The sequence below is a fragment of the Bubalus kerabau genome, chromosome 17 (assembly GCF_029407905.1).
Source record: "Bubalus kerabau isolate K-KA32 ecotype Philippines breed swamp buffalo chromosome 17, PCC_UOA_SB_1v2, whole genome shotgun sequence".
Classification (NCBI taxonomy): domain Eukaryota; kingdom Metazoa; phylum Chordata; class Mammalia; order Artiodactyla; family Bovidae; genus Bubalus; species Bubalus kerabau.
This window is the reverse complement of record NC_073640.1, coordinates 18,526,964-18,552,615: the sequence shown is the minus strand read 5'-3', so window position 1 is coordinate 18,552,615 and position 25,652 is coordinate 18,526,964. Positions and strand designations below refer to the sequence as shown.

Below are 25,652 nucleotides of genomic sequence, written 5' to 3'. Positions count from 1 at the left end.
GGGCTTCCCGCGGCATCGCTTCGCCCTCGCTCCGCGCCCCCGCTCTCCTGGTCCCTAGGTGCCACCTCCTCCTGGAGCCTTCCGCCCCAGCCCACCTCAATTCGGGAGTCAAAGGCGGCACTCGTACTTGGAGCTTCCCACGTTGTAACAGTGTTGCGCTCCCACGGAACTGGAACCAGGGGTTCACCCAGGCAGACCCTGCCAGGTCGTCTCACCCCCCAGAGAGTCTGGCACGGGGCTCTGTTCACAGCGGTTGGGCTAGGGGTCGGGGATGGGGGATGCTTGGGCCATTTCTGAAGCCCAGATCAATGAATTCCAGATAAACCAGGAACCAGGCATCACTGGGAGGACCTGGGCCAGGGCTTGCTGGAGCTGAGGGAAGTCTCTCAGAGGCTGGGTATTAGGTTGTCAGATAAAACACAGGACATCCCAGTTAAATTTTAATTTCAGATAAACATAAATAAAAAAACATTTTTCCCCCTTTGGTTTAAGTCCCAAATACTGTAGGGTGCACACATACTTAAGCTAAAAAATGTTTTTGTTGTTCGTTTGAAATTTGAATTTAAGTGATGTCCTGTAATTTATTTGCTAAATCTGGCGACCCTACTGAGTGTAATGGCCATATGGAGCCCATCTGGACAAGGTGGGGGCGAACTGGAGGGAGGCTGGGCAGGCAGGTCCCCAGAGGAGCCTGGGGCAGGTCAGGTGTGGGGTGCGGGGAGACAGTGGTCTGAGTCCAAATCCTGCTTGGGACCAAAGAGAACAGTAATGCAAACTTCATATTTTTACATGGAATTTATACCCACATCATGGTGGTGAGGTGTGGGTGAAAACAAGGAGAGCCTTGTCTGTTCTCAAGGTTCTGCTCAAATGCTGACCTTTGCAACTGCCCTGCTTCCCTGGGACTGTAATCACACATCCATTGGCAACATTGTTACCAGCCAAATACAGATAGACTTGACCCATGTGGAACTTGAGGACTGAAAAAAAGTTATACAATGTAAAAGCATCAGTTCAGTTCAGTCCCTCAGTTGTGTCAGACTCTTTGTGACCCCATGAATCACAGCACGCCAGCCCTCCCTGTCCAGCCCTACCATTCCTTCACTACTTTTGCCATTCCTCTCTCTTCCTGAAGTTTCCCCTCGTTCCTGTCCCCTCCCACCAGTGGCCCTCCCTTCAACATCTTCAAACTTGTGTCTGCAGGGCACACCAGCACATACCACAACCAAAAGCACCTAGAGGGTATCATCAATAATTGGTGTGAAACGAATGGATGTCAAGAGGAAAAGTTGTCACCTGGGAGGGCTACCTCCAGACCTACCTTGTAAGGTAGGTAATTGGTGTCAAGTCCCTAGAATGATACCTGGCAACCCAGTCAGTGCTTTGTAAACCTCAGCGCTTTCTTCCGTGACAGCTGTTAAAACACTGATTCCTTAGGGGCGTGGCCACTGATTTTTCTCCTGAAATGATATTGCATTCCACTGTTTTCCCACCTTTGATGGCATTTTGGGGAGATTTCCTTTGCTTTCTGAACAAGGTGAGTGACACACAACACAGTGTGATCTCACATTCCCTCAGAGAAACAATCTCCTGGCCTCATTTCCCCGTGACCATGGCTGTGCATCTATGTTTCTAGCAGTATTAGAGCTCATTTATAATGATTTACAGTAATTACATTGGACAGGAGTTTGATGGCCATTAGGCCTCTTTATTTGGCTGAAAAACATTTGAAGCGTGAAGCTGTGTGAGAGAATCAGCGCCAGCACCATCACGAAACATCCTTGTATTTGGAACCAATTTAGAGTGTCATTTTTGATATCGCAAATTATCCATCTTCGGATTCCAAGTCCTTGGTACCTGTGCTCTCCTGCTCTGGTATCGGGAGGACAGCCAGCGGCTGCAGGCCTGCCCCGGGAGTGAGCAGACAGGCCAGCACCAGCCCTGGGAGCTGAGTTCCCAGGGGATGCTGGGTCACCTAACACTTGGCATTTTCACCAGCATCATTCCACCTCCTGTGAGCAGCAAGGCCCTAGGATAGATGGAAATGCCATCTAAAGTCTCACTTCAGTGTCCGCTCCTCTTCCCTCCACTCACAGAGTGAAAGGGTAGCCGGGACTGCCACCGGTTGGTACACATCAATGCCAGCTATTTGGGGCTGGCACTCATGCCAAACCTGATGCTCAGTATTTGAATATCACTCAAGCAGAATGGCCATGGAACTGGCTGTGAAGAATCTCTCAAGCTGTGACTATACCATGCCAAAAATGCTGGTTTGAAAAGTAAAAAATTAATCAACAGGCCAGATGTTTAATATTCCACAATGACAAATAGAATGTATTTCATCTAGATGTTTCTGTGTAAATATACTCTGGCTTTTTTTCAGATCACTGCAACCTACCCACACCAACACCTAAGAGATGGTTTCATATGTGTACATTTTTATAAACACAGGAAAAAAGTAGATTCTGCCCAGGAAGAATTGAAGTAAGGCCATGAAAGTGCAAGATTGACCCACAGCCACTGCCGTTATTGTGACTGCCCCTGGAAGGGCACAAGGGCCCCTCCGCTCTCTCCAGGGCCCCATGGGGAAATGTCTCTTTCTAAAAGCAAGAACAGCAAGTGCCATATGGTTTGTTTTACCATCATTTTAATGGGAAAGAACAATAAGGGAGCGATTACTGGGCTGAGGAGCTAGCTGCCTGGGCCTGGCAGGTCCGATTCATTTATCCTCCTTTTTGTTGGAAAACTCAGACTGACTTTAATGATGAGAAATAAAGTGGCTTCCAGCAGCCTCTCTCCACACTAATGGAGCCTGGGCACCCTTTCTTTAAATAGACATTGAAATATGCAAGAGTATCTATGTCATATGAACACCCCCGGACCGAGTTTTGGACACTTTAACTGCTCTCGGTAATTGGATTCTGTACAACTTCAGCCATTTCGCTGTCTCCATTTGCTGGGTGAAATTCATTGTTTTAATATTCACAGTAAACTTAAGGTTTCATTTCACAGAGAAAACCTATGAAACAGAAACTGGAGATAAGGATGGGAAAACTACTTTAGTGTTTGCGTGGGTAACTGTAGCATTTCCCTCTCTTTCTGCCTCTGCCTGGGCTGGGGGAGTGCTTCTGGGGCCAGCAGACATTGATGGTTTCAGGTCATCTGCTCCCTGTTTCTTCCAAGGCTGGGACGGGAAGCCATTTACCTGAGCCTGGGGAGGGTGATGGCTTCAGCCTCCCTCCAGAGAGATGGCACAAACCTGCAGGCAGGTGTCCACCTGAGTGCCCTGGTCCGGAAGCCAGGGTCCGAGGAGCAGGGACCAAGGCTTTAGTTAACTGCACACCCTCAGTGCTGACCACTGTCCTCACCCCAGCTGTGGACAGTGGATGCCTGGCTTCCTAGAGCCCGCTGCTCTCTCTCCCTGGTACTTCCATCTCCACCCACAGCCAGACATTTCCTCTGAGCCTAAGAGCCAAAATTCCTACTGCCTTCTTGACATCTCCACGTGGATGAGTCAAGCTCAACACGTGCAAACCAAACTCCAGTGCTTCCCCCACCTACTCCCATTCCAGTGCTCCCTGTCCCAGGGAACTGAAAGTCCCAGAAACCTGAAAGTCACCTGTGTCCTTTTGAAATTATCCTTGTCCAACCTGTGTCCCTAAGAACAGATCATGTTGTAATGACGCTGGCATACTTCCAACCTCCAGGATCTACATGGAGAAACCAGGGGAATCCATTCTTCTAGGCAGGGCAGGATGGAAACGCCAGGAAGAACACTCCAGGAGCAGCCTTTGGCCATTGACTGATGGCACTCTGATCCTTCGGAGCTGTGTGTTTTATCTCATTTCACCGAGCTTCCTGCAGGATTAAGCTCCAGTTGCCCAAAGGCAGGATGGGCTTCACCGACTTGCAATGTGCATGGGACTCCATTGTTTAAAGGGTCCTGCGTTTGGCTCAACACTCTGCTGCTTTCATTCTGAATTTCTCAATAATTTATGATTACAAGGCCTCACATTTTCATTTGCACCAGCCCTGCAAATTGCACAACTGGTCCTGCTAAAAAGGCAGCTGGCTTGAGAAGACACTGGCTGCCTTCCTTCCTTCCTTCCATGTCTCTCTTCCCCATTCACCTGTTTGTATTTCCTGAGCCCAAATAAACTACTTGACATGAAGTCCTTGTCTCAGGGTCTGCCTCTGGGGGGAAGCTGACACTGACATATTCATTTCTCCAGAATCTGTCCACTGCCCCTGGTTTATCCTCACCTCACCATGGCACTGTCCCTCCTGGACTACGGCAGTGGCCTCCCAACTGGTCTCTCCATGTCCACTTCATTCCCTCCAACTCCTTCACAGTAGCCAGAGGGCCGGGTGGTTGGTGGGTTTGAATATAAAGTTAATCATATCACTTTCCTGCTTGAAACATTTTAAGGGTTAATTGCTGAAGCTGGGTGATGGTATTAGGTACCATGAAAGTAATGAAGGTTTCATACCCTGAATTTAAATCATTATAACTAGGCTCAACACATTTAATTAATCAAAATAGGAACCATTACAACCATCACATTTTTGCCAATGAGAGATAAGTTTATTTCTGTAGCATAAAAATCTGTTTCAGGATTTGATGAACTCTTAGAAAGCATTTTCTGCCTCCTGCTGGCTGTGGAAGCATTTTCCCTGCAAAAAGTTGTCGAGACGCTTGAAGAAGTGGTAGTCAGTTGGTGAGAGGTCAAGTGACTATGGCAGATGAGGCAAAACTTCATAGCCCAATTCATTCAACTTTCAAAGCGTTGGTTGTGCATCGTGCGGTCGGGTGTGGTCTTGGAGAAGAACTGGGCACTTTCTGTTGACCAATACCAGCTGCCGTTGTTACATTTATCAGTGCATCGATTTGCTGAGCATACTTCTCAGATGTAATGGTTTCTCTGGGATTCAGAAAGCTGTAGAGGGTCAGACAGGTAGCAGACCACCAAACCATGACCTTTGTTTTGGTACAAGTTTGGCTTTGAGATGTGGTTTGGAGCTTCTTTTGGTCCACTGAGCTGGTCATCAACAGCTGTCATATAAAATCTACTTTTCATCGCGTGGAATGGTTTATTGTTGTTGCATAGAATATGAGAAGACGACTCTGGAAAAGGACTTTTTTTTAAATTTGTGGTCAGCTCATGAGGCTCCCACTTATTGAGCTTTTTCACCTTTCCAATTAGCTTCAAATCCCAAACAACCACAGAATGGTCGACATTGAGTTCTCGGGCAACTTCTCATGTAGTTGTAAGAGGATCAGCTTTGATAATGGCTCTCAATTGGTCACTGTCAACTTCCAATGACCAGCCACTATGCTCCTCACCTCCCAGACTCTCATCTCCTTTGCAAAACTTCTCAAGCCACTGCTGCCCTGTACATTCACTAGCAGTTCCTGGGCCAAATGTGTTGTTGATGTTGCAAGTTGTCTCTGCTGCTTTGTGATCCATTTTGAACTCAAATAAGAAAACCGTTCCGATTTCCTTTTTGTCTACTATCATTTCCATAGTCTAAAATACATAAACAGCAAGTAATATTTCATTAGTAAAAAAACATAAAGCAAGAAATGTACATCAAAATGATGAATAACATAACCACATATCTTTAAGAATGTATTCAAATATCAAATGGCAAAGTTCAAAAACAACAATTACTTTTGCACCAACCTTAATATATAGGAATCTGTGATCTTTTTCTTTCTACTTCTGCATATATTTTTTTTTTTTTTTTTTTTAACCCAACAGGTATTTATTACACAATAGCTATGTATTGGAGGTGGGTTCCCCACCCCCTTTTTTTTCATTTTTGTGAGCCGCACTTTAAAGGCTTCTTCATTATGATGCTGGAAAATACATGACATTTTCCCATGAAACTAAGATGTAATGAACAGGTATCATAAAATCATGGGTGGCACTATCTTACACAAATCTTACACAGTTTTACTGTCAATGGCGAAAAACAACTTATCACTCACAGACTAAAAATCCAGTTGTATTTTAATCCACTTTTTAAAAGAGCTGTTTTCCATCCATCTAAAAATGGCCTCAATGGCATTTTTCTCCACATCATCCTATCTCAGTATTTCCAGATCTTTCAGGACCTTGAGGGGAAAAGTATGGTAAATAAAGACATTTAATAGTTTCTGCAAAGAACCATACACAAAACATTTCTATACTTATGGAGGAAAGTATAAGAGCACCTCAGAGCTTAGGGGGGATACCAGTATATTAAAACACTTCTTTCCAACTACGGCAAAGCCTGCAGTTCTAACACGTCATGTGGAATCCCCTGGAGGGCTTGGAAGAGTGTTAGGCCTCACCCTCAGCTTCTGATTCAGCCGATCTGGTTGGCAGAGAATGTGTGGGTGCTGTTGGTCTCAGGGTCCTAGTCTGCTTACCCCATGCGTCTCCTTCTCTTCTCCTCACCTTCTCACTCTGGATCTTGCCAATATTCCTTTCCTTGGTGAACATCTTCAGGATCTGCCCCACTCTTCAAATACTGTGCTTAAAAAATTTATTCCCCACATTTGGCAATTTTACCTAGTGCAGTGGCAGGAAAATGTCTTCTTTGGGCCACTGAGTTTGTTTTGCTGAGCTTCTTACAAACTTTATAATCCACTCTTCAGCCAAGATTATTCGATATCCTTGTTTCTTTTCAACGTTGCTATCTGTAGGCATTTGATGTTCATCTGTTTTGTGACCTTAACGTAGATGAAGGCATCACTGGACCACTTGTGTTCAGTGCTAACAGCTGCTGCTGCTGCTGTGTCGCTTCAGTCGTGTCCGACTCTGTGTGACCCCATAGACGGCAGCCCACCAGGCTCCCCCGTCCCTGGGATTCTCCAGGCAAGAACACTGGAGTGGGTTGCCATTTCCTTCTCCTACTTCTGCATATATTTTTAAAACTCTATAATAAAAGTTAAATGAAAAATAAAGTCTCAATCACTTCTCAATGCTATTATGAGAATAGACAAAATCACTGTGCCCTATGAGGCCTGATGGGCTGACGGCCCTTGTTTTTTTGCAGTCTGTACAATAGCTGTCCTGGCCTTTCCCCTTACATGTACTGTGTTCTTTTCGGCCCCAAGGCCTCTGCCAGGAAGGCCTTCTCTCATAATCTGTACTCCCAACAGTTACCCGGCCTCTCTATTTCTCAGATTTTCCTCATATGTAAAACAAGAATGATACTAGTTTTTACAGCACAGGATTTTCTCATAGGAGTATTATTAGGATAAAAGTGCCTAGAACAAAGAAAACACTCAAAAAACAAAACAAAACAAAAAACCACCAGCTAGTAATATTGTAAAAATGCTGCTGCTTCCTCCGGGATCTGAGTAACACTGATGATCCAGGAAGCCTGGTCATGTTTATTCTGAGTTCCCTCAGTGTCTACACCTCAAGAAGATCCTAGGCCTGCCAGCTGCTGTCTGCCTCCCACTCATTACGGTGAGAATCAAGTTAACTTCAGAGATATCGAGGGCCTACATGCATGAGGCATGATTATAGCATGCTTGAGGGACCCAAGAGGAGTTATATCACTCAGTGAATCAGAAGCCCCAAGGTTCTGCCAGCCTGCTTAACTGGTTTCTTCTAGCTGCTGTTGGCCTTTGATAGGGCAGCCACACTCCCAATCAAGTTCAACCTGAGGTTATCAGAATTAACCAGATGTCAAACATTTCCTGTCTGATTCAGCCAGCTTCTTGACCTTCTACGTGGCTCTCTGATTATGGTTAAATTGAGTATCATCACACCCACAGGAATCCCAAAGGGCATGAGGTGCTGGAGTTAGGAAGGAGAGAGCAGCCTATGGTGCCTGCAGTAGACTGAATGTTTGTGTCCAAACAAAATTCATATGTTAACATCCAAACTCCCAACATGAGGGTATTTGGGAGGTGATTAGGTCATGAGGATGGAGACCTCATGAATGAGATTGAAGTGAAGTGAAGCGAAAGTCACTCAGTCGTGTCCGACTCTTTGTGATCCCATGGACTATACAGTCCATGGAATTCTCCAGGCAAGAATACTGGAGTGGGTAGCCTTTCCCTTCTCCAGGAGATCTTCCCAACCCAGGGACTGAACCCAGGTCTCCCGCATTGTGGGCAGATTCTTTACCAGCTGAGCCACAAGAGAAGCCCAAGAATATTGGAGTGGGTAGCCTATCCCTTCTCCAGAAGATCGTCCCAACCCAGGCATCGAACCGGTGTCTCCTGCATTGCAGGCAGATTCTTTACCAACTGAGCTATGAGGGAAGCCCTGAATGAGATTGATACCCTTATTAAAAAGACCCCAGAGAACTCCCTTGTCTGTTTGGCCATGTGCAGTTACAGGACAGCTGTCTATGAACCAAAGAAGCAAATCCTCACCAGACACCAAATTTACTTTAATCTTGATCTTCTCAGCCTTCAAAAAGGTGTGAAATAAATGTTTATTGTCTAAGCCAGATAGTGTATTGTTATAGCGAGCAGCCTGAATGGACTGAGACAATTACCAAGTGCCTAATAATGTCTAGTTTCTGTACAAACTTTTTGAGATACCTTACTGATCATCCCAAAGTTACTATTCTTAGGGGTTCTAAGGTTCAGAAGAGTCTGGAAACTTACTCCAGGTCCCACTAGCAAGATTCAAAACCAGATCTATCTGGCCCTAAGCCTAAATTCTTTCTCCAGGGTTCAGCAATTCTCAAACTCAATATTCCTAGGCTCCCTACGCCCACTGCTAATTCAGTAAATTAGGAATTTGTATAAATTCCCAGGCTTGGGAATTTGTACTTTTAAAGTCCCCTGTGTGACTCTGAAGATCATCTAAGTTTGAGGACCATTTGTGGGGGCCACTGTATTCCCCCAAATCCAAACAAAATGGCCCCATGAGGCTGTTCGTGAGCTGGGCCCAAGTTCACCATTCACCGTAAACAATTAGTTAGCCATTGTATTTTACATCATGCCTGTCTTATTTCAAATCAAGTCTTTTGACATCTAAACAGAAAAAGTCCTTTATTTATTGACCAAATCTCTGTCATAAGACAGCATTTGTTCTGTGCCTACATGCACTGCAGGCCCCTCTGGTGCTGTGCCCTCTCTCATACTGTAGCTGCCGAGAAACAGAAATTGAGCATCTTTCATCTCATCTGTACAGAAAGACACATAATACATGCCTCAGCCCAGGACACATGGCTTGATAGGAAGAGATGTCTGCCTTGTCATCCTCCAAGATTAGTTCCTGGAGTTCTATAGGCTCCTTTCTGGCATGGAAGTTAGAGCAAGAGCAGCTTTAAAGATACAGTTTTATGCCCTCAAAGGCATTAATAGACTGGAATCATGTAGGAGCTTTCTAGAACAGAACCATGTCTGCAGTCAGAGTTGCGAGTATGAACCAATTCAGGAGAGAAGTTGCTGCTTCTGAATAGGGACTTGCTGAGTTTATAAATGGATTTTTTAAATGAACTTCTTGTCCCACCTCTGATTTCAGGACTGGAGCATGCTAGATTATGCTTCTAATGCCTTTCCCAATTCAAAAATTATGTTTACAATAAGAACCACTTTTAATGTCAAGGAATTTATCTAAAGAATGACATATTTCATGCAGACTGTATTCCTCTCTATTCAAACACTATAACCCTCTTGTTCCACTACCATCTACAGAAAGCCTCAAGGAGCAATCACTAACTTAATAGCTAAAATAAATGTTTACATTTTCTGTATTAAAAATAATAATGTTGCTAAACTTAAACTTTAAAAATGAATTATTGGCTCTCCTGATGAGTCTCTTTCCTTCAGAGTTGGCCAGAAAATATGTTTAAAATGCCCCCACAGAGTTAAAAAAAACTCACTAGGAAAGGCAGACACATGATTCTGACAGTATAAATGATGATAAAACTTTTTAATGAAGAGCAAAACTTAGTCAATTAACTCCTGTCTGTTCTATGCCAGGAAATGTGTTTGATCTTTTCCCAGTGATTTGTGTTGCTTCTTACTAAGCTAATTCGGTTTGCCTGATCAAGACTGTATGTTTACCACCTCCGTCAGTGCAAGTTAACTTAGTTCCTGCATGTATGGGGATGTCCCTGGTGGCTCAGTGGTAAAGAACCTGCCTGCCAATACAGGAGATACAGGTTCAATCCCTGGGTCAGTAAGACCCCCTGGAAAAAGAAATGGTACTGGGAATACTCCAGTATTCTTGCTTAGGAAATCTCAAGGAGCATGGTGGGCTACAGTCCATGGGGTCACAAAAGAGTCAGACATGACTTAGCAACTAAACAAGTACAACTGCATGTATGGTGGAGACGAATAATGTGTGGAGCGTGGTTGGCCTTGCTTGTCTGGACATCATATCACTCGGACTTGGGGACCAGCAACACGCTAAGTACTAGCCCCAGGTTTTAGCCACTGTGACCTTTTCACTAGGGTCACTAGACTGCCACTATATGGACATAAACCAAAGGCACATTGAGGAAGGGACATGACTGAGCTAAGGATGGGGAGAGGTGGAGGCGTTTCACCGAGAGGGGACTTTGCAGCCACACCTTGAAGGATGACTAGACCAACTGGCTGATCACATCTCGGAGACTGAATAGCCAGCCAATTGCGGCACAGCCAGCGCAACCATTTCATGCTGCAGAGCCAGTGCAGATGAATTCTCTCTCCTTGCGAAAGTCCTCTCCTCTGAAGGACAATGTTACTGGCAGGAGATTTCTGCTGGCACACATCCTCAACTTTCTAATCCTCAGTCTCCGTGATTCCCTTTGCTCACCCAGTGGGCCGGCTCAGGCAGCACGTCCGTGGCTGTGGTGACAGGGAGCACTTCCCTCCCGTTCTCCTTCTGATTGTCCATTAGCACAATCAGCCCACAGGCAGGGCAGGACCATGCAGGCAGCTCTCGTCAGCTTGACTGTGTCCCCCCACCCAGTACTCATTTTCAGCTACTCGAATCTTTCTTAAGTCTACCTACATCCAGTGTCCTGTGCAGACTCGGGAGAAAAGACATCCAGTGGGCCACCAAGGTCTTAGGACTCTGGGCTGAGTCTTGGTCCAGGCATCTGAAAAGTGGTGATCTCTTTAGTCAAGGCTCCAAAACCATTTCCGAATCGTACTCCTGGTGTGTGATGGGCTCCATTTTAAGAACACTCAATTTATGAAAACCTGAATTGACAAAACAAATACCTCAAAGGCACATATGTTTGACTCTACATTCAGGCTGCTTCTTCAATCTGAGATTCTTGTATTTCATCAAGTCTGACTATTCTTTTTCTGTAGGGTCATTTCTCTTGTTGCTTAGCTATCTCAGATTCTCAGGGGTACTAATTTTTTTGTGATTGTGTCTGCTGATATTCTCTAATGGTCTATGAATTTCACATGTGAGCTCATCTTTCCTGGGGGAGTTACGTGTGTGTGTGTGCACGCGCGTGCGCGTGCACATACACACACACACGCATTTTCTCATGTGTTATACCCTCATGTGCATGCTCAGTCATGTCTGACTCTTTGCAAACGTCTGTGTGTATGCCCTCACACATGTTCTATGGACTGTGCTATGTGAAAATGGCCAAACAGAGCAAGTCTAAGTTCTTCTTTGCTGGACACCCAAGTATTTCACCTGTCTGTGGTTAGTTTCTCTCAATTTATTGGCTCTATATTGCTAAAACAAGCAGGAAGAGTAAATTTGGATTCCACATCCTTGCATGGAGAAGGTTTGGGGTTTCAATTTCTCAAGAAGCTCCCTTTTTCCCATCCAGAGTCTTGACAAGATAAACTCCCATGCCAGGGCATGTGTGTAATGTTTCAGATCAGATCAGATCAGTTGCTCAGTCGTGTCCGACTTTTTGCGACCCCATGAATCGCAGTATGCCAGGCCTCCCTGTCCATCACCAACTCCCGGAGTTCACTGAGACTCACGTTCATCAAGTCAGTGATGTCATCCAGCCATCTCATCCTCTGTCGTCCCCTTCTCCTCCTGCCCCCAATCCCTCCCAGCATCAGGGTCTTTTCCAATGAGTCAACTCTTTGCATGAGGTGGCCAAAGTACTGGAGTTTCAGCTTTAGCATCATTCCTTCCAAAGAAATCCCAGGGCTGATCTCCTTCAGAATGGACTGGTTGGATGTCCTTGCAGTCCAAGGGACTCCCAAGAGTCTTCTCCAACACCACAGTTCAAAAGCATCAATTCTTCGGCACTCAGCCTTCTTCACAGTCCAACTCTCACATCCATACATGACCACAGGAAAAACCATATCGGGTTCCCTAATCACAGAGATGCTGCCATTTCAAACCCAAGTTTACACAGGTGTCAATTCCAGGTCCCCACCACTTGTGGTTGAAGGCCATGTCCCTGTCTGACTGTGACCAATGAACTGTTTCAGTCAGTATCAAGGTCCACTGTCCCTGGGCCATCATGGCACTGACTTTCATGAGCAGCAATCTCATGTGAACTCCTCTTCATTGCTGGCACCCAGGGAAATCTGTTTATTTTGTGCTTGCCCTTGAATTTGAACTTTTCAAAAAATATTTTACCTTACTATTTAAAGTGGGCTTCCCTTGTGGCTCAGCTGGGAAAGAATTCGCCTGCAATGCAGGAGACCTGGGTTCGATCCCTGGGTTGGGAAGATCCCCTGGAGAAGGCAAAGTCTACCCACTCCACTATTCTGGCCTGGAGAATTCCATGGGCTGTATAGTCCACGGGGTCACAAAGAGTTAGGCACAAGTTAAAGCAAGAGGGGGGACTCCACATTAGTTCATCATACTATATACTGAAATCCAAACTAGAATTAATATGTTAAAGGTAAAATAGTTCAACAAACAATTACAGAGGGCCAGACAGCTTCACTGATGAATTCTACCAAACACTGAAAGAAGAATTAATACCAATCCCTCTCAAATTCTTCCAAAAAATGGAAGAGGAGGGAGTACTTCCAAACTCATTTCTCAAGGCCACCATTACTCTGATCTCAAAACCAGTACATCACAAGAAAAAAATTAAAGACCAATATCCTTCATGAACATAGATCCAAAAATCTTTAGCAAAATATTATCAAACTGAATTCAACAATACATTAAAAGGATCATATGACAGAAGCAGAAGATATTGAGAAGAGGTGGTAACAATACACAGAAGAACTGTACAAAAACGATCTTCACAACCCAGATAATCATGATGGTGTGATCACTCACACTCACCTAGAGCCAGACATCATGAAATGTAAAGTCAAGTGGGCCTTAGGAAACATCACTGTGAACACTAGTGGAGGTGATGGAATTCCAGTTGAGCTATTTCAAATCCTAAAAGATGGTGCTGTGAAAGCACTGCACTCAATATGTCAGCAAACTTGGAAAACTCAGCAGTGGCCATGGGACTGGAAAAGGTCAGTTTTCATTCCAGTCCCAAAGAAAGGCAATGCCAAAGAAAGCTCAAACTACCGCACAATTGCACTCATCTCACACGCTAGCAATGGCACCCCACTCCAGTCCTCTTGCCTGGAAAATCCCATGGATGGAGAAGCCTGGTAGGCTGCAGTCCATGGGGTCGCTAAGAGTCGGACATGACTGAGCGACTTCACTTTCACTTCTTACTTTTATGCATTGGAGAAGGAAATGGCAACCCACTCCAGTGTTCTTGCCTGGAGAATCCCAGGAACAGGGGAGCCTGGTGGGCTACCGTCTATGGGGTCACACAGAGTCGGACACGACTGAAGCAACTTAGCAGCAGTAGCAGCAGCACACACTAGCAAAGTAATGCTTAAAATTCTCCAAGCCAGGATTCAGCAATATATGAACCGTGAACTTCCAGATGTTCAAGCTGGTTTTTAGAAAAAACAGAGGAACCAGAGATCAAATTGCCAACGTCTGCTGGATCATCAAAAAAGCAAGAGAGTTCCAGAAAAACAACTATTTCTGCTTTACTGACTATGCCAAATCCTTTGACTGTGTGGATCACAATAAACTGTGGAAAATTCTGAAAGAGATGGGAATACCAGACCACCTGACCTGCCTCTTGAGAAACCTATATGCACATCAGGAAGCAATAGTTAGAACTGGACATGGAACAACAGACTGGTTCCAAAGAGGAAAAGGAGTACGTCAAGGCTGTATATTGTCACCCTGCTTATTAACCTTATATGCAGAGTACATCATGAGAAATGCTGGGCTGGAGGAAGCACAAGCTGGAATCAAGATTGCCGGGAGAAATATCAATAACCTCAGATATGCAGATGACACCATCCTTCTGGCAGGAAGCAAGGAAGAACTATAGAGCCTCTTGATGAAAGTGAAAGAGGAGAGTGAAAAAGCTGGCTTAAAGCTCAACATTCAGAAAACTAAGATCATGGCACCCGGTCCCATCACTTAGTGGGAAATAGATGGGGAAACAGTGGAAACAGTGGCTGACTTTATTTTGGGGGGCTCTAAAATCACTGCAGATGGTGATTGCAGCCATGAAATTAAAAGACGCTTACTCCTTGGAAGGAAAGTTATGACCAACCTAGACAGCATATTAAAAAGCAGAGACATTACTTTGTCAACAAAGGTCTGTCTAGTCAAGGCTATGGTTTTTCCAGTGGTCATGTATGGATGTGAGAGTTGGACTGTGAAGAAAGCTGAGCACTGAAGAATTGATGCTTTTGAACTGTGGTGTTGGAGAAGATTCTTGAGAGTCCCTTGGACTGCAAGGAAATCCAACCAGTCCATCCTAAAGCAGATTAGTCCTGGGTGTTCATTGGAAGGACTGATGTTGAAGCTGAAACTCCAATACTTTGGCCACCTGATGTGAAGAGCTGATTCATTTGAAAAGACCCTGATGCTGGGAAAGATTGAGGGCAGGAGGAGAAGGGGATGACAGAGGATGAGATGGTTGGATGGCATCACCGACTCAATGAACATGAATTTGGGTGGACTCCGGGAGTTGGTGATGGACAGGGAGGCCTGGCGTGCTGCTGTTCGTGGGGTTGCAAAGAGTCGGACACAACTGAGAGACTGAACTGAACTGATACCATAATCACACGAGATTTGTTTGTGAAATGCAAAGATGGTTTAACATTTGTAAATCGTTGTTATACACCACATTATCAAAATGAAGGATTAAAATTATACAATCTTCTCAATAGATACAGGAAAATCTTTTGAGAAAATCTGGCATTCATTTATGATAAAATCTCTGAACAAGTAGGTATAGAGAAAATATACCTCCACATGATAAAAGCTATGTAAAAGACAAGCCTATAGTTAACATCAAACTCAGTGGTGAAAAGCTCAAAGTTTTTCCTCTAAGATAAAGAATAAAACAAGGGTGTCCACTATTGCCACTTTTATTCAACAAAGTTTTTTTGGGGGGTGGGGGAGGAACAAAGTATTGGAAGCTCTAGCCATAGCAATCAGAAAAGGAAAAGAAATAGAAGATCTCCACATTGTAATGGAAGATGTAAAACTGTCACTATTTGCAGATGACATGATACTATATGAGGCCATCCCCAGTGGCTCAGTAGTAAAGAATCCATCTGCAATGCAGGAGTCTCAGGAGACAGGTTCAATCCCTGGCTTGGGAAGATCCCTGGGAGGGGGGCACTCCAGTACTCTTCCCTGGAGAATCCCATGGACAGAGGAACCTGGAGGGCTACAGTCAATAGGGTTGAAAAGAATCAGAAGCTACCGAAGTGTCTTGGCATGCACACATGCATGATACTCTACATAGAAAATCCTAAATATGTTACCAAAAAAACCCACTAGTGCTCATCAATAAAGCCAGAAAAGTTGTAGAATACTAAATTAATATACAGAAATCTGCTGCATTTCTAAACATTAATAACAAACTATCTGAAAGAGAAATTAAGGAAACAATCCCATTTACAAGGTATCAAAGAGAATAAAGTATCTAGGAATAAGTCTACCTGAGGAGATAAAAGACTTGTACTGAGAAAACATTAAGACACTGATGAAATAAAATGAAGATGACATGAACAGATGGAAAGGTATACGGTATTCATTAATTGGATTAGTTAATATTTTTAAATGACCATACTACCCATGGCAATCTACAGAGTCAATGCAACCTCTAATAAAATATCAATGGTATTTTTCACAAAAAACCCAAACAACCCAATCAGAAAATGGGCAGTTGATCTGAATAGACATTTTCTCCAAAGAAGATATACAGATGGCTAACAGACATATGAAGAAATGCCCAACATCACTAATTATTAAAGAAATGCAAATTGAAATAACAATGACGTATTACTTCACCCCTCAGAATGACTATCATCAAAAAGTCTACAAATAACAAATATTGGTGAGGATGTGGAGAAAAGAGAACCCTGGTTCACTATTGATGGGAATGTAAATTGGTGCCACATAATGGAAAATAGTATACAGCTTCCTCAAAAAACTAAAAATAGACTACAAGATGATCCAGCAATTCCAACCCTGGGTATATATCCAAAAAAACCCCACTAATTTGAAAAGATATATGCGCCTCAATGTTCATACATATATACATACAATAACTCAGCCACAAAAAGGAATGAAATCTTGGGACTTCACTGGTGGTCTAATGGTCAAGAATCAGCCTTGAAATGCAGGGGATGCAGGTTCAAACCCTGGTTGGGGAACTAAGATCCACCATCCCACATGCCACACAATACGGCCAGAAAAAACAATGTATGGACCTACAAGAGATTATGCTCAGTCAAGGAGAGACAAATGCTGTATATGTTCACATATTTTTAACATATGAAAAATTAAAATATAAATATAATAGAGCAGAAGCAGACTCTTAGAATAAATTAGTGGTTACCAGTGTTGAGAAGGTTTCTGAAAAGAGACAACACAGAGAAAAAGGATCTTAAGGAACAAACCACTAGGTATAAAATAAATAAGACACAGGATGTAATGTACAGCACAGGGAATATGACCAATATATTCTAATAACATTAAATGCAGTATAACTGATAATAATATTGAGTCATTATGTTGTATATTTGAAGCTAATGCAACATTATAAATCAACTATACCTTGTAGTTCTACCAAGTTAGATCTTAGGGTTGTGATAGATTTACCACGGCAATGTAGGATATTAAGAATAGGAGAGATGAGGTGATGGGTTTGTGGGAACCCTCTGTAGTATCTCTGTAACTGTTCCGTAAATCTAAAACTCTTCTTAGTTTATGAAGCCCATCTTCCCCTCTAAAAAGGATGGCCAATATATGCTTTCTTCTGGATCTCTGATCAGTTAGAGACTAGGCAGAGTCTGCTCCTTTTTGGATGTATGGGTAGATCAACCCTGAGTATCCTTATTTCTCAACATTTTTGCCCTTTAAGTCATTTTCCAGTTCAATTCAGTTCAGTCGCTCAGCAGTGTCTGACTCTTTGCAACCCCATGGACTACAGCACGCCAGGCTTGTCTGTCCGTCACCAACTCCTGGAGCTTACTCAAACTCATGTTCACTGAGTGTGTGATGCCATCCAACCATCTCATCCTCTGTCGTCCCCTTCTCCTCTCACCTTCAATCCTTCCCAGTGTCAGGGTCTTTTCAAATGAGTCATCTCTTCCCATCAGGTGGCCAAAGTATTGGAGCTTCAGCCTCAGCTTCAGCATCGGTCCTTCCAATGAACATTCAGGACTGATTTCTTTAGGATTGAGTGGTTTGAACTCCTTGAAGTCCAAGGGACTCTCAAGAGTCTTCTCCAACACCACAGTTCAAAAGCATTTATTCTTTGATACTTACCTTTCTTTATAGTCCAACTCTCACATCCATACATGACTACTGGAAAAAACATAGCCTTGACTAGATGGACCTTTGTTGGAAAAGTAATGTCTCTGCTTTTTAATATGCTGTCTAAGATTTTCATAGCTTTTCTTCCAAGGAGCAAATGTCTTCTAATTTCACAGCTGCAGTCACCTTCTGCAGTGACTTTGAAGCCCCCAAAATAAAGTCTCTCACTGTTTACATTGTTTCCTCATTTATTTGCCAAGAAGTGATTGAATGGGATGCCGTGATCTCAGCTTTTTGAAAGTTGACTTTTAAGCCTGCTTTTTCACTCTCCTCTTTCTCTTTCATCAAGAGGCTCTTTACTTCTTCCCTTTCTGCCATAAGAGTGGTGTCATCTGTGTATCTGTGGTAACTGATATTTCTCCTGGCAATCTTGATTCCAGCTTGTGCTTCATCCATCCTGGCATTTTACATGATGTACTCTACATATAAGTCAAATAAGCGGGGTGACAATATACAGCCTTGACATACTCCTTTCCCAATTTGGAACCAGTCTTTTGTTCCTTGTCCGGTTCTAACTGTTGCTTCTTGACCTGCATACAGATTTCTCAGAAGGCAGGTAAGGTGGTCTGGTATTCCCATCTCTTGAAGAATTTTCCACAGTTTGTTGTGATCCACACAAAGGCTTTTGCATAGCCAATAAAGGAGAATAGATGTTTTTCTGGAACTCTCTTGCTTTTTCGATGATCAGATGCTGGCAATTTGATCTGTGGTTCCTCTGCCTTTTCTAAATCCAGCTTGAACATCTGGAAGTTCTTAGTTCACGTACTGTTGAAGCCTGGCTTGGAGAATTTTGAGCATTACTTTGCTAGCGTGTGAGATGAGTACAATTGTGTGGTAGTTGGAACATTCTTTGGCATTGCCTTTCTTTGGGATTGGAATGAAAACTGACCTTTTCCAGTCCTATGGCCACTGCTGAGTTTTCCAAATTTGCTGGTATATTGAATGCAGCACTTTCACAGCATCATCTTTTAGGATTTGAAATAGCTCAACAGGAATTCCATCCCTTCCACTAGTTTTGTTGGTAGTGATGCTTCCTAAGGCCCACTTGACTTCACACTCCAGGCTGTCTGGCTCTAGGTGGGTGATTACACCATCATGATTATCTGGGTCATGAAGATGTTTTCATATAGTTCTTCTATGTATTCTTGCCACCTGTTCTTAATATCTTCTGCTTCTGTTAGGTCCATATATTTCTGTCCTTTATTGTGCCCATCTTTGCACGAAATGTTCCCTTGGTATCTCTAATTTTCTTGAAGACATCTCTAGTCTTTCCCATTCTATTGCTTTCCTCCATTTCTTTGCATTGATCACTGAGGAAGTCTTTCTTATCACTCCTTGCTATTCTTTGGAACTCTGCATTCAAATGGGTATATCTTTCTTTTTATCCTTTTCCTTTTGCTTCCCTTCTTTTCTCTGCTATTTGTAAAGCCTCCTCAGGCAACCATTTTGCCTTTTTGCATTTCTTTTTCTTGGGAGTGGTCTTGATCCCTGCCTCCTGTACAATGTCACAAACCTCCGTCCATAGTTCATCATGCACTCTGTCTATCAGATCTAATCCCTTGAATCTATTTCTCACTTCCACTGTATAGTCATAAGAGATTTGATTTAGGTCATACCTGAATGGTCTAGTGGTTTTCCCTGCTTTCTTCAATTTAAGTCTGAATTTTGCAATAAGGAGTTCATGATTTGAGCCACAGTCAGCTCCCAATCTTGTTTTTGCTGACCATATAGAGCTTCTTCACCTTTGGCCGCAAATAATATAATCGATCTGATTTTGGTATTCACCATCTGGTGATGTCCATGTGTAGAGTCTTCTCTTGTGTTGTTGGAAGAGGGTGTTTGCTATGACCAGTGTGTTCTCTTAGCAAAACTCTGTTAGCCTTTGCCCTGCTTCATTCTGTACTCCAAGGCCAAATTTGCCTGTTACTCCAGGTATTGCTTGACTTCCTACTTTTGCATTCCAGTCCCCTATAATGAAAAGGACACCTTTTTTTGGGTGTTAGTTCTAGAAGGTCTTGTAAGTCTTCATAGAACTGTTCAACTTCAGCTTCTTTAGCCTTTTTGGTCAGGCCACAGACTTGGATTACTGTGATACTGAATGGTTTGCCTTGAAAACTAACAGAGATCATTCTGTTGTTTTTGAGATTGCATCCAATTATCTTTTCTTAATTTTCATATTTCTGTTGTTGGTCTTTACTGCTTAGAGAAGTCCCTTTAGTATTTCTTGTAAAACCAACTTAATGGTGCTGAAATCTTTCAGCTTTTTCTTGTCTGTAAAACTGTTTGTCTCTCCTTCAAACCTGAATGACAGCTTTTCTGGGTAGAGTATTCTCAGTTTTAGGCTTTCTCCTTTCATCACTTTGAATATATCATGCCACTTCCTTCTGTTCTATAAAATTTCTATGGAAAAGTCAACAGAGAGTATTTGGGAGTTCTCTTTTAAATAACTAGTTGCTTTTCTCTCCTGCTTTAATGATTCATTATCTTTAATTTTTTCCACTTTAATTTTAATATGTCTTGGTGTTGACCTCTTTGAGTTCATTTTGTTTGGGACTCTCTGTACTTCCTGGAGTAGATATCTGTTTACTTTCCTGGATAGGAAGTTTTCAGCTGTAATTTCTTCAAATAAGTTCTCTGCCCCTTTCTTTCTTTTTTCTTCTTCTGGGACCCTTATAATGTGAATGTTAGTATTCTGACATTGTCTCAGAGGTCTCATAAACTATCTTCATATTTTTTAATTCTTTTTTTTTCTGTTCAGCTTGGGTAGTTTCCACTACTCTTTCAGTTAGCTCATCTGTTCCTCTGTATTACCTAGTCTTTCTAGTGTATTTTTACTTCAGCTATTGTACTCTTTATCTCTGTTTAGTTATTCTTTATATTTTCTAAATCTTTAACTTCTCACTGTGTTCATCTATGTGTCTCTTAGTTCATTAATCATTTTTATGGTCACTACCTTGAACTCTTTATAAGGTAGATTTTTAATCTCCACTTCATTTAGTTCTTCCAGGATTTTGTCTTGTTCCTTCATTTGAAAAATATTCCTCTGTTGCCTCATTTGGCCTGGTTCTCTATGCTTCCTTCCATGAATTAGGTAGTTCAGTTCCATTTCCTGACCTTGGAGAAGTAGCCTTAGTAGCAGATACCCTATGGGGCCCTAGAGCACTCTTCCCTCTAGTCAGCAGAGCTATATGCCCTAGGAGGGCCCTCTGTGTGGTCTGTGTGGGCCTTCTTCTGTTATGATGGGGCTGCCTGCCGTAAGTGTCCTGGTAGACAGGACTGGCCACTGACTTGGTTGGCTGCCAGGCCCTGCCTTTTGTGATGGCTTCTGGCCCATGAGTGGGAAAGACCAGGTTCCACCACAGCTGACTATATAACTCAGTGTCTTGGGCCTGATGGTGGCCTACCGGCAGGTGAGGCCAGGTTTCAAGCTAGATGACTAAGCAACCCATGAGGTCCCAGGGCTGGTGCCAGTTCACTGATAGGCAGGGCTATGGAGCAACTGGCTGTAGGGGCCAAGGGAATCTTGGTGCTAGTGCCATCCCATTAGTGGGCAGGGCCAGGTGTCAGGATGGCTGGCTGTGGCACCTGGGGTCCAGGGATGGTACTAACTCACTAGTTGGGGGGGGGGCTCGGTCTTGGGGTAACTGCTTATGGGGTCCACTCGTGAATGAGGTTGGGTCCCAGGACTGCTGCTGGCCCATTGGCAGAAGGACTGGGTCCTGGGCTCATGAAGACCCACTGGAAGGTATGTAAGGCCCTAGAGATAATAGGCTAGAGGGAAGACTCCAAAATGGCACTTGTTAGCACAGTGCTGTCATGGGAGAACAAATCCCCCCAGAATGGTTGCTGCCAGCATCTGTGTCCCCAGCGTGAATCCCAGTAACCTCCTATCTCTGCAGGAGCCTCTCCAAGATGAGCAAGTAGGTCTGACCCAGGCCTCTTCCAAAGCACTGCCTCTGCCAGCACTCAGAGGGTGTGAGCTTTGGGGAATGTCCTTTCAGCGCAGTGTGTTTCCTGCAGCCCTCCTGCTCTCCCACACTCTCCTGCGGGCGTACAATGATAGAAGTCCTGGGGGCTTGTCTTCCTGGTGCAAGATCCCTGGGCAGGGGAGCCCAATATGAGACTTGGGCCCCTTACTCCTTGGGGACACCTTTGCATTTGTGATTATCTTATTTGTGGGTCCCCTACCTGGGGGCTTGTGTCTTGACTATGGTGCGTCTCTGTTCCTTCTACCTGTCTCACATTTCCTTCTTCATATTTTTAGTTTGGAAATCTTTTCTTCTAGTCTTCAGGTAGTTCTCATAGAGGAAGTCTCCATAAATAGTTGTAATTTTGGTGTGCCTGTGGGAGGAGGTGAGTACAGGCCCTTTCTACTCTGCCATTTGGTGATGCCTGTCACATCCTTTTCTAAAAGACATTTTCCCCCATGTTCAAATTCTTTTAGTGAAATTTTTTTTGCTCTATTCTTATTCTCTGAAGAAAGGTGTCAAAATTGCCACTATTTGGAGGGAGTTTTAATTTCTCACTCTCTTTCCTGGATTAAAAATATGTTCTCTAATGTCTGTATTGATTTGGCAAAAATCAGCCAAGATCTTCCTTATGGAGTCTCATAGTTTAATTTTAATAACAGAAGTATTATAAACCATAATGTTGAGAATAGACGTTTCAACCAAGTGACCCATAAGCCAAATCTGGCATGAAGGTTTGTTTTGGTAGATCCCACGTAATTTTAAAAAAAATTAATTTCTCATGAAAATTTGGAATTTCACATTGTCTTGAAATAGTAATTCTGTCAACATAAGACTCATATTTTTCTTTTTTTTTGTTTTTGGCCATGTGACATGTGTGATCTTAGTTGCCCAACCAGGGATTGAACTCATGTCCCCTATGGTGGAAGTGTGGCATCTTAACCATTGGACCACCAAGGAAGTCCCAGGACTCTCATTTCTATCTGGTTACAGCTAGCTGGACCTGAAAAAGGGCTTCTTCATTTTGTTGATATTTAAGTCCTTCCCATTCCAGAATTCTTGCCTGGAGAATTCCATGGAGGAGCCTGGTGGGCTACAGTCCATGGAGTCACAAAGAGTCAGACACGACTGAGTGACTAACTTTCACTTTCACTTTTCAAGTCCTACAGAATGCCACAATCCTCATCTATCCAAATTGTAGGACCCTCCTTGGAAGAAAAGCTATGACCAAACTAGACAGCATATTAAAAAGCAGAGACATTACTTTGCCAACAAAGATCAGTCTAGCCAAAGCTGTGGTTTTTCCAGTAGTCATGTATGGACGTGAGACTTGTACTACAAAGAAATCTAGGCACAGAAGAATTGATGCTTTTGAACTGTGGTGTTGGAGAAGACTCCTGAGAGTCCCTTGGACTGCATGGAGATCCAACCAGTCCATCCTAAAGAAAGTCCTGATATTCATTGGAAGGACTGATGCTGAAGCTGAAACTCCAACACTTTGGCCACCTGATGCAAAGAACTGACTCACTAGAAAAGGCCCTGATGTTGGGAAAGACTGAAGGCAGGAGAAGGGGATGCCAGAGAATGAGATGGTTGTATGGCATCACTGACTTCATGGACATGAGTTTGAGCAAACTTCGGGAGTTGGTGATGGACAGGGAAGCCTGGCGTGCTGCAGTCCATGGGGTCGCAAAGTGTCGGACACAACTGAACGGCTGAACTGAACTGAAGAGTTTACCCCATTTGCGCCTCTCTGCAGCTGATTAAATTACCAAGTCCTGACCTAGAATACCAAATGTCTTCTTGTCTAAATGATTTTCTTTGAAGTATCATAAAGAGAAAGAGAAAATATTTAGTTAAACATATGAAGCAAAATGAACCCTGTGCAAACCCTATAAAACCAGGTTAAAATAATCAGTTTACACATTTGTAGAATAAAGTAATAAAGAAATTAGCAACTTATTATAAATGTACTAATTTAGGGATAGTACTATTGAAGCTGCCAACCAAAGTTTGGGGCAAGAAACAAAGTCAGTTCCCAGGATCCACCTTTGCACTTGCTGTGGGATTCAACGCAGTCCTAAGACTTTAAATTACATGCTGAGTGTTTTTCTAAATTTGAAGTATAATTGTGACTGGAAAACATCAGTTCACTGATGATGAAGTAAGGTCAGTGGTGTTGAAAGAGGGAAAGAGATGAATGAATTTTCCGCAGCCTTCACCACAGTGACAGCACACTTAGAGACAAAGCCTGCTCGGGCGGAGCAGCACAAACAAGGCCGAGATGCGTGCTGCCAACCCAGTGTCTCAGACCATGTTGAACACTGGCTTTTTAATGTCTATGTCACGAACAAAACTTTACACATTTTCACTTCTTTCCTAAAGGCGTAATCTTTGCTGATATTATGGGCTTCCCCAATGGATCTGCAGTAAAGAATCCACCTGCAGTGTAGGAGACACAGGTGACATGGGTTTGATCCCTGGAGAAGGAAAGGGCAACCCACTCCAGTATTCTTGCCTAAAAAATCCTGTGGACAGAGGAGCCTGGTGGACTACAGTTCAAAAGGTCACAAAGAGTCAGACACGACTGAGCACACACACGCGCACACACATACGTGATAATACTACATCAGATCAGATCAGATCAGTCGCTCAGTTGTGTCCGACTCTTTGCGACACCATGAATCGCAGCACGCCAGGCCTCCCTGTCCATCACCAACTCCCAGAGTTCACTCAGACTCATGTCCATCGAGTCAGTGATGCTATCCAGCCATCTCATCCTCGGTCGTCCCCTTCTCCTCCTGCCCCCAATCCCTCCCAGCATCAGTCTTGTCCAATGAGTCAACTCTTCGCATGAGGTGGCCAAAGTACTGGAGTTTCAGCTTTAGCATCATTCCTTCCAAAGAAATCCCAGGGCTGATCTCCTTTAGAATGGACTGGTTGGATCTCCTTGCAATCCAAGGGACTCTCAAGAGTCTTCTCCAACACCACAGTTCAAAAGCATCAATTCTTTGGCGCTCAGCCTTTTTTACAGTCCAACTCTCACATCCATACATAACCACTGGAAAAACCATAGCCTTGACTAGACGAACCTTTGTTGGCAAAGTAATGTCTCTGCTTTTGAATATGCTCTCTAGGTTGGTCATAACTTTCCTTCCAAGGAGTAAGAGTCTTTTAATTTCATGGCTGCAGTCACTATCCGCAGTGATTTTGGAGCCCAAAAAAATAAAGTCTGACACTGTTTCCACTGTTTCCCCATCTATCTCCCATGAAGTGATGGGACCGGATGCCATGATCTTCGTTTTCTGAATGTTGAGCTTTAAGCCAACTTTTTCACTCTCCACTTTCACCTTCACCAAGAGGCCTTTTAGTTCCTCTTCACTTTCTGCCATAAGGGTGGGGTCATCTGCGTATCTGAGGTTATTGATATTTCTTCCAGCAATCTTGATTCCAGCTTGTGTTTCTTCCAGTCCAGCATTTCTCATGATGTACTCTGCATATAAGTTAAATAAACAGGGTGACAATATACAGCCTTGACGTACTCCTTTTCCACAAATGGAAAAAGGAAAGAAACTGAATTTTTCAGCCCAATAGAATGTATATACTGTTTCTTGTTTAGTGCAATGAAATTAATTTTGTCTTAAGCATTTCTAAATAATTCTGCCACATCTTGGAGCCCTGAATCAAGAGTCATACATACTATGTATTGGACTTCTCTCTAAAGCAGGAGTTGGTAGAGATGTATCTGGAAAGGCTTGAAAGAAGGAAACCACAAAGCCTAGTTGTCCCAAAGGTAGATAGGACCAATAATGAGCTGGGATAGGTGGTTGCGCTGCCCATACCCAAAATTGTTCATCTCCTGGGACCAAGACTTGATCCAGCTCACTCTCTGGGCCTTCTCAGATGTTCGCTTAGGGCA

At 43.4% G+C, this 25,652-nt stretch overlaps 2 long non-coding RNA genes across 2 annotated transcripts in view; one reads left to right on the top strand and one right to left on the bottom strand.

Moving 5' to 3' along the window:
* The first annotated feature begins 70 nt into the window (after positions 1-70).
* LOC129630867 (uncharacterized) lies at positions 71-4,153 on the top strand. The gene is made up of 3 exons (XR_008703800.1): positions 71-205; positions 1,204-1,329; positions 3,708-4,153. It is a non-coding gene; the product is annotated as an uncharacterized LOC129630867 (long non-coding RNA).
* A 410-nt stretch (positions 4,154-4,563) lies between these two features.
* Positions 4,564-25,652, bottom strand: part of LOC129630590 (uncharacterized) — a 39,911-nt gene continuing 18,822 nt past the window's right edge. Inside the window, exon 2 of the long non-coding RNA XR_008703747.1 lies at positions 4,564-5,528. This is a non-coding gene — a long non-coding RNA (uncharacterized LOC129630590). The remainder of the gene's footprint in view (positions 5,529-25,652) is intronic.